General features: G+C 39.6%; 1 long non-coding RNA gene across 1 annotated transcript in view; it reads right to left on the reverse strand.

Moving 5' to 3' along the window:
* Positions 1-697: 697 nt before the first annotated feature.
* Positions 698-10,256, reverse strand: part of LOC129705698 (uncharacterized) — a 33,109-nt gene continuing 23,550 nt past the window's right edge. Inside the window, exon 3 of the long non-coding RNA XR_008724943.1 lies at positions 698-1,928. This is a non-coding gene — a long non-coding RNA (uncharacterized LOC129705698). The remainder of the gene's footprint in view (positions 1,929-10,256) is intronic.

Raw genomic sequence — 10,256 nt, forward strand, 5'->3', positions numbered from 1 at the left:
TCCCCTTGATTGTAACTCCCTAGTACAGAGCTCTCAACTTTAGTTCGCTTCTGCTTCAGCTGGGTTTATTTTAGCACAGAATGGCCAAAACTAAAACTGATATTTGTGAACTAAATAATTCAATTATAAGGCGCATTTAGCAACTGACTCATTGATATAATCTGCAACCACACAGAAGAATACAGTGAAAGTTACAACCGGCATCCAAAACTACAGTTAAGGTCATATAAGTTTGATGGGTTTTTTCAATTCCCCTGACGCACTTAATAAATGCAGATTTTTTTGGATACACTAATCCCCTTTCCATTTTCCACCTACATCTCTGTATTAGAAACATAGAAACATAGAAAATAGGTGCAGGAGTTGGCCATTCGACCCTTCAAGCCAGCACCGCCATTCAATATGATCATGACTGATCATCCAAAATCAGTACCCGTTCCTGCTTTTTCCCCCTATCCCTTAATTCTGTTAGCCCTAAGAGCTGAATCTAACTCTCTCTTGAAAACATATTAAACTTTTCCTCTAGCTGAGATTACATTAGTTTTAAACCTTAGATTTTTCCAGCACAGATGCTGTCTCTTCATGCTAGTCTGCTACTATGAATAGTCTACCTTTAAGGAAGCAATTTTCCTAATAGGAAGGATAGATACAGGAAAAAGCAAGATCTGACAGAAATATTATACAAACAAAACCAATGTAGAATTACAAACTAGAATTAGTTGGTGTGAATAAATGGAGCTTTATATAACGTAAAGATCCCACTGTTTTATTTATTATAATCACAAATAGGATGCAGTCTACTTATAATTAAATCTATACAGAAGTAAATCTATACCAAAGGAAAATCCTTTTACAAAACCACTCAAGTCTCTTGGTAAATCATATGAAGTCACAAACCACCATGACCTGATATATTTTTAAAGTAACTGATCTAAGCTTTTAATCTCATTAATTTGGCTCCCAGTTTACCTGTCATGACTGTTAGTTGCTCCTTCCTCCATTTACCTCAGATTTACTCGTAAGATTAGGATCCTTTTAGAGTCTACTGCCAAGAAGTCATAAAAACATTTTCCTTGCTGTTTCCTACTGCAGTTAATAAAATGTGTTTTATTAGCTGGAGTAGGAAATAGTAAGGGAATTATTTTAACAAGAAGTAAAAGCTTGAATTTGAGAGATAACAGTAAATAGCAATATGAGAAATGTAAATGTCAGGGTATTGTGGATTCGGGACAGAGCATACTCAGGAAGATCCCACAAAATGCAACAGCAGTAAAAATGACGGTCAACAACCTTGCTTTTTAATTTCATTTTTTTTGGCATACGAGCATTGGTAGCGGGACCAGTAGTTAGTTATTGGCCATCCCTAATTGCCCTTCTGACCACATGTTTGCAATGCCCTTCTCCCCAGCCCTCCGTGCCTCACCCTGCCTCACTCATATTTTAAATTTCCAACCCCTTGTTTTCCAAGCAAGAGATGTGTGATTGGGGTTGAAAATCCCCCCAATAGCTTAAAAAATAAATGGTGAGAAATGGTTTCATTTAAACCTTTGATAATTTTCAGATAAAGTCATTATTTCCCCCAACGACTTGTACGTATATCAGCTTGTTGAAAAAGACTGGATTGAAGTAGTGACTTTTCAAATAAACACTGTTAAAACTGAATTCAAAACTTAATTCCATTCCAAAATGTCGTGCCTGTCGTGCAAATTCAGAGCACAACACTGAGAGTTCAGGTATTCATTCCACTCAGTTACAGAGCAGTGCAAGCTGCTGTTGTTAAAATGTGAGTTTGAACCTAACAATTCTTCACTGTTTTGTCTGCATCTTGTCACCAGAGCACAAAGACTGCAGAGTAAAGGAGCAAGCTGAACGAGAACGGGCTCATCCCAAACCTTGGAGGCCCACCAGTCATGGAATGAAGCATTTACCTATGGGTAAAAACAAGAAACACAAATTACAGATGGCGATTGTTGAAATTAATTTTGACTTGTTGCCTGTAAGTTGTGTGTAAATTTGTCAACTATTTCATTCACGGAAGTTGCTATGAAATATTTTGTCTTTCTCTTGGCAAAAAATGACACCACTTATGTTATTGGTTTTTTTCTAGTTTGTGTTAACTCTATTTTATGAACAAAGTTTTCATAGTTTATTGTTCTGAGAAAAAAACGTTGTGACTTGTATAATCTTTCATTGTCTTCTAATTCCATTCTCTAATCAGATGACAACGTGGGCAGTTAGGTAGAATTTACTGCCATTGTTAAAGTCAGCCTCACTAGATGAGACAGGGTAAAATATTTTTTGAGTATAACCTTGCTAACACTAAAGATTTTTTTTGCAAAATCATCCTTCAAAAAAATACAATGAGCAGTAAAAAGACTGATTACTTTAATGCAAAAGGCTGGTCTTATCATTCACCAACTCCCCTCCCAAAAATAACATACTATCATCAACCAGCATATGTTTTATCAATGCGCACTCGCTGGCCTTCTCACTGCAGTTCGTGGAATTTTCAGGCGCAAGTTGGTAGGAGTGCAGATAAACAGCCACAGCAGCACAGGATCCTAGTGTGATATATAGCTAAAACGATGACAACCCTGGGTGGAAACAAGGCAGAGTGGGTAACACCCCCTGGACTGTGGAAGATTATTATTATGCAGAAATGCAGAATAAGAACATGAGAAATCGAAGCAGGAGAAAGGGACTTGAACCCTTGTGTTTGCTCAGCTCCTCTTTCCCACACTAATCCCATATCCACAATGTCCTTAATATTTGCACATTTATTGATATCTGATGAATATACTGAATGATTGATCCTCCACAGAGCTCGTGCTGAGAATATTCCAGAGATTCACTCATTTCTTCTCGGCTCCTCATTCATACTCCTCCCACACTCCAAAGACGTACAGGTTGAAAGGTTAATTGGCTCGGAATAAATGTAAAAATTGTCCCTAGATGTTGGATAATGTTAATGTGCGGGAATTGTTGGTCAGTGCAGACTCGATGGGACAAAGTGCCTGTTTCCGCGTGAGGAGTGTTTAATCGTCATATTTACCAGTAGTAGAACAATTAAATTCTTTCTTGCCGTATTTTTACATGCCCATTAATGCAAAACACACAAACAAATATTTTAAAAATCAATAATACAATACATTAATAATCATAATAGTAGGTAACCAGACCATAATTGTACAAATCTGAAGTTCGTAGTGCAACCAAACCATCCTCATATCTCCTCTTAACCTCTTCCCCCTAACCCTAAACTGGCGTCCGCATGTTTTATCCACCTCTGAATTTGGAAAGGTTTCTACCCTAAATATAGGAAAGAAACCCCTTCGTAATTTTATGTACCAGTCATGTCCCCTGTATTCTGCTCCACTTCAGGGAAACCAGACTTAGCTTCTCCAGTCCCTTTTCATAATTGAACTGCGCCATCTCAGTCAACATTGTGGTCAACATCCTTCCCTTGTTTGAGGATTGTTCCCATTGGACTCTCAGTGTTCAGCAGCAGAAAGACCCTAAACTGTAGTCGTCCTCCCCCCCCCCCCCCCCCCCCCCCCCCCCCCCCCCCCCCCCCCCCCCCCCCTTCCATTGCACCCCCCAGGGTCTTGGCTTTGGCTGCACCAAAGCTTCAGTGCATCTCTCAGCACGTACTCCTGCAGTCTGAAATGGGCCAGTCGGGAACATAACACATGTGCCTAGAAATCTGTCCAATTGGTGAAGCTAAGCACATTGTATGGTAGTTGCATTAGCAACATTGTACTTCTAAAATTTATTCCATATATTTTAATCTTTGTCTACTCATCATTTTACAGAGGAGATTGATGTGTATTTGCAGCATGTACTGTGTTTATTTCTGTCTGCATTAAAAGCTAAAGACTAAACTCCCAGTAGCCCAGCTACACCCTTTCATGCAAACTTCCTGTTATTATGCTTCGCTGTTGAAAAACACTGAATTATTTTAGTCGCTTGCTACTAAACAAAAATTAATTAATGATCTTTCAGTCTTTACCATTTCTCCATTTAACCATCCAGTGTCAGGTTTGGTTTAATTCTTTTAAATAATGTGTTTTGTCAAAAAGCAACTTGAATTTTTTAAGTTGCAAACAATTTTGAGGACATCATTGTCAGATTTAAAATTCAATTAACAGTTTTCTGAAGTTCAATCCTGTGCAGCTAAAGTGTATGAATTGACTGCCGAAGAAACCTGCCTTGGTATGAACTATTTTAAACGTTTGAACTTTTGGCTGCTACCTATTCATTCAGCCTTTCTTTGTGCTTTTATATCCGTTTTCATTTGGTTTTAACAATCCTGTATTGGATTTTGCAGGGTGATCAATTATATTCTGCTTATGAATAATGGACACTGTGCTAACCTGTATTTAATTTCAATTACTTTGTGCATTTTCTGTTTTCATCTAAAATAATGCATAATCCACTAGCCCCACATTGTTAGTCAAGGGTGAACAACACAATGGAAAAATAAGGAATGGATAATAAACCTGCTGTCACTTATCAGTCGCTGAAAGTAAATGAGAATTGAAAAGAGTCATTATGAATTATGCCTGAAGCACATCAGAGAACCAAGAACAAGTGCTAATTTAAGAATTTACCCTGTGGCTTTACCATCATCAGTTGGAAAGTAATTAAGACAAGACCCCCATGTGTTTTCCCTTTCTTCCCCTTCCTGTCTCCACAAGAACTGGCCCTGAACCTGAGTCTCTCCCCACTATCTCCATCGCACCTCTCCGAGATAAGCCATGGCGATCATTTCCTTCTGTCATGAACCTATCTGCAATAAATAGCTGACCGGGCAACTTTTGTCCTGCCTTCCTAAGGCCACTATCAGCATATCTCATCATACAGCTACTGTTATGTTCCCTTTCAAGGATAAGAGATCATTCAAAATGTACTCGTGCCAACTATATCCTCGGAAACTATTGCTCTATTTCTAACCACACTTTCTCCCTAAAGTGTTATGGCCTCCCGAATGTTTGTTCACCATTCGTACGAATCTAATGAAATATCACCAGCCAAGCTTTAACATGGCTTTAACTAGGATTTTACAATTCTACTATTCATACCTCCTCTAAGCATTGTGTTTTTATTCAACAGCCTTTACCACACTTTACCAATTTGCACCACCACCACTTACATCATGCAATCTCTTCTGGTCTCTTGCCTATCACAGAGCATCCGTTCTGGTCTCTCTGCTCATCACCCCTTTCATTCCAGCTTAAAATTTGATTTATTGCAAACATTTTCAAGTTGTGATTAAAAAAATACCCCCTTAAATATCATCTCCATTTCTCTCCCCGTGGGTGTTGCCCGACCCACTGAGCATTCCCAACATTTTCCGTTCCATTTCAGAGTTCTAGCATCTACAGTATTTCAGTTTTGGATAACAAGTGACAGACTCTGTCCACAACCACGATTCTGTGCCCTCCTCCCATCCTGCACGGTTGACCACGTCCTCCTCCTCCTTTCTGTTGTCGTCCATCTCAGGAGTTGTTCAATCCTGACTACGGGTGCTGTCAGTGTGGAGCTTGTACATTCTCCCTGTGACCACGTGGGTTTTCTCTGGGTGCTCTGGTTTCCTCCCACACTCCAAAGATGTAATGGTTTGTAAGTTATTTGGTTTCAGAGACATTGTGAAAATTGTCCCCAGAGTGTAGGATAATGCTAGTGTACAGGGTGGTCACTGGTCTGTGCAGACCTGGTGGGCCAGAGGTGCCACTTTCTGTATGTCTAAAGCAGTGGTTCCCAACGTGGGGCGTACGCCCCACAGGGGGGCAATTTGATTTTTAAGGGGGGCAATTGAGCGCGACTGAGGAGGTCTGGGTCCAAATTTTCGATTTTTATTTTTTTGGATTTTCCATCAGGTAAACATATGTAGTTTATGTTTCAGATGTTATTTTGAGTAAATAATTTTTTGGGGGTAAAAAAGGTCTTTATTGTGTAGTTATTACATAATCACCGCGCCATCGCTCTTCATGCACGTCGCACGAAGCGCGCGAGGTCATGGGAGAACCTTATTTATTGAATTGGATTTAGAAATGCGATTCAAAGAGCTTTTGCTAAGTTACCCTTATAATATCTATTTCCTCCGTTTTCTCTCAAGGGAAAGCAAGGGGGGGGCATCAGGATTTTAGAGGTGATTAGGTGGGGCATGGCCAAAAAAAGGTTGGGAACCACTGGTCTAAAGCATAAAGGGATATTAATGTTCAGTATCTTGATCAAAGAAGCTGTCAGAGTTGCTGTGTTGTAAGTGGTGTAGATGTCTCTGATTGAACCCATCCCAGGAATCACAAATTGACTGTGTAGGAACATGAATGACAGTGCACTTCTCAGCACTTTGTGCAATATATCACTTCAACATTTAATTAAACATTGTCTTTTATTGTATTTTTTGAGCCTGGAAGAACCTTATAATATTTCTTGTCGAAATGTGCACTAACACTAAGGAGAGGAGAATGATGAATTGGGTTTCAATGACATATTAAAATTACCATGTTGACTATTCTGCTGCGTCCTCAAAACCACCCTCCATTTTAATACATCTGATGGACAAAGATTCTGCCTATAACTTTCCACATTTCAAATGACTAATGCTTTGCCTATCCATCTTTCAGTTTAGTGCCTGCAATAGAATGCATTAAACACCTGGCATCCTTGATAAACTCAAGATAGACACAAAAAACTGGAGTAACTCAGCAGAGTCTGACAGCATCACTGAAGAAAAGGAATAGGTGACGTTTCGGGTCGAGACCCTTCTTCAGACTGAGAGTCAGGGGAAAAGGAAACGAGAGATACAGATGGTGATGTAGAGAGATATAGAACAAATGAATGAAAGATATGAAAAAAAGTAATGATGGTAAAGGAAACAGGCCATTATTAGCTGTGGGCTAGGTAAAAACAATTTATAGACAATGCGACTCAACAAGACTGAAGCTAGAACAATGACTTGGGTGGGGGAGGGACAGAGAGAGATGATCAGCCATGATCATATTGAATGGCGGTGCAGGCTTGAAGGGCCGAATGGCCTACTCCTGCACCTAATTTCTATGTTTCTATGAGAGGGATGCAAGGGTTTACTTGAAGTTAGAGAAATCAATATTCATGCCACTGGTTTGTAAGCTGCCCAAGAGAAATATGAGGTCCTGTTCCTCCAATTTGCGTTTGGCCTCACTCTGACCTCAGCAAGATGACTTTGGAGCTCGAAATATTGGTTTAAACCAGTATCTACAGTTCTTTCCTACACCCTTGATAAACTCTTGATACCCGAGCCTGGACGCAGCTGTAAGCAAATTGTCGATTCAACTATTACAAGAGTCCTCCACCTCTATCTCTTTAATGTTTCCAGCATAATTTGTTCTATTTTGTTGACTGCGGCTTCATCTATATGTCCTCAGATACCAGGATTCCCTGCCTAAATCTTAACTCTACCCCACTCACTCTTCTTTGAAGAAGATCCTTTAAACCAGCACTTTGACCAAGCTTTTGATCAACTTCCTTCATATTCCCTTAGGCGGCTCACAATTAAATTTTGTCTGTTAACATTCCTGTGAAGTACAGTATATTGGGGCATTTTGCTAAATTCAAAGCATTGAACTTTTAACTTGCATTTGAATATTGGCGTTCCAGTTCCAGTTAACAAACATTCCACAGCAGAACACAGTCTTTCCATCATCTGCTATTTGTATAAACAAAATTATTAACTATTTTCAAGTAAATTGTTAATTATTTTTTGATTGTTGTTACTCTCCCAAAAGTGTTTAATACTTTCTGAATTTTCTTAAAGTAGCAATTTTTTGCAGGGAATGGAGCAGTTTTTGTATTCAAATAAAGCCCAGTGCCAATGTTGTTGCAGGCTTCCTTTTACTACTTGACATCACACATAGGCTTTAAGCAGAATTTAAAGTAAGCTGATATAGGCCAGTGTGATAAGAAAGTGGCTGACGCAATCATAACAAAGGGGTTAAATCAACAATGCCACCGTATCGTTTATGTAATGTAAGAGCCTTCTATCTTCCACGTTGTTTCTTTGTTCAAAGAATTACAGACCAGAAGTGTGTAAAAATCCCACCACAACTCTCAGCCTTTTAAAGAGACAGGCTTGTAAAACCTCTCCTGACATTGTTCCCCTGCTGAAACATGCCACAAATCAACAGTGCAACAATCATTCATGCGAGCAGACAGCATGGTTTGCATCAGTAGTAATGGGAATAAATTATTCCTGTATCATGGTTCCCATACGCATTATTTGTTAGACATAAACTTTCCAAGAGGTGGAAAAAAATAATATAACTGAAAGGAGAAACATTTTCTTTGCATATCTAAAGTCTGTTCTAAATGAACTGCAGTTTCATTAATTTTCCATAACATTATGTGACCAATTGTAACAATTGATTTGGATACAGACACCTTTATGGAACCTTAAGGAATTATTTTTGTTTGTGCGGAATTCAAAACATAGGTGCTAAGAAATTAAAGGAATGATAAAATACAAATCGGATAAAACATGAATGTATCGCTCTGACTGGGGTTTAATTTCAAGGCAACTAAGTTGCATGGTTATCATCAAAGTTATCCTATCTGAAATGGGTTCATGCACCTATTTCTGAGCAGCATGCTCCTGAGTTCCTGTCTCAAAGCTGATTCTCCAGAAGGCAGCAATTGTTTATGTTACATTCTTCATCCATCTTCTGCTCCCTCCGCTTCCGCCATCAAAAGTTTCCATTTGCAAGGGGGGGGGGGGGGGGGGGGGGGGGGGGGGGGAGGGGGGGGGGAGGGAAGAGGGGGGGAGGGCGAGGGTAGCATCTTCCGCTGGAACCTGAAATCTCAACTGAATTCAATTAACCATAAGACAAATGCTAATTTAGATAAAGAGACAATATTCTTTGGACAAAGTCAAAAGACTTTTACCCAGAGATTTAGGAAGACCAGTTAATCATACAGCATGGCATAAACATGTATTCATTTATATTTTCTCCCTAAACTGCACCTATTCTCCGTCTTTTGAGAGACATCTGAAAAAATGCCCTTTTGGAACCTTTCCTGATATGATTTATATTGCTTAGTTTCCGACAAATCAAAAATGGCAGACAAATTTGCTTTGATGATCAGTAAAAAGGCAAAGGCGAGTAAAGTGGACAGCTTTGAAATTGATCCTGCAGATCATGATGCAATTGCCCCAGTGTATTGCAATTGCCTCAGTGTAATTGTTCAAAATGGTCAGGGCAGCACCCTAACTTTATGCGGTCCATTCATTTTATACTGCACCAGCTCTGACATTAGATAGTCATAAAATGCTGGAGTAACTCAGCGGGACAGGCAGCATCTCTGGATAGAAGGAATGGGTGAGGTTTTGGGTTGAGACCGAGTTGCTCCAGCATCTCCTTAACCATAATCATACTTTTGTGTCTATCTTCGGTTTACACCAGCATCTGTAGTTCCTTCATACCCAGCTCTGACATTCATTAACTCTACACTTCAATGGGAAGCCCAATTAACATTACTGCCCTGTAAGGCATCTTTATTCTGCTTCAAACTATTCTGCAACTCTTAAAGGGAAGGTGCATTGTGGTGTTGGAGTAGCTGGGATTATTCTGAATAATGCTGTGCAACCAACAATGACTGAGCTTGGGAGAGACTGGGCACCTCATCTTCCTACAGCTCCGCGATAGAGTTCTTGGTGAAAGAACTAGAAAAGGCAGGAGTGTTCCGCATCTATGGTGTTGAGGGAGGAATCATGGCACAAATGATTCTCCTGACAGATATTGAGAAATGAACAGATAGTAGTCAATCAACATGTTAGACTGAGAACGTGTCTGTGACACCACAAGTCTAACGACTTCAGACTCTGTGAATAGATTTTCAAATATCATATACCATCAACTGCAGTGGAAGCCTCATTTCTTTAAACACATTCTGCAAACATCCCATCCATAACTCCCCACTACTTCCACCAGGATTTGTAACTCATATTCATATGCTTCAGTAAAACAAAGCAAACTGCTGGAGGAACTCAGCGGGTCAGGCAACATCTGGGAATTGAAATGGACAGATGGCATTTCAGGTCAGGATTCTTCTTAAATTGGCATCAAAGAACAGGATATAAAACAGTACAGCATAGAAATAGGCCATTTAGCCCACAAGGTCTGTGTTGACCATGATACCAAATGAACATGATACCAAATGAATCTAATCTCTCTGCCTGCACATGATCCTAATCATTCAGACACAGGAAATGGTCATCA

Source organism: Leucoraja erinacea, chromosome 18, assembly GCF_028641065.1.
Source record: "Leucoraja erinacea ecotype New England chromosome 18, Leri_hhj_1, whole genome shotgun sequence".
NCBI lineage: Eukaryota > Metazoa > Chordata > Chondrichthyes > Rajiformes > Rajidae > Leucoraja > Leucoraja erinaceus.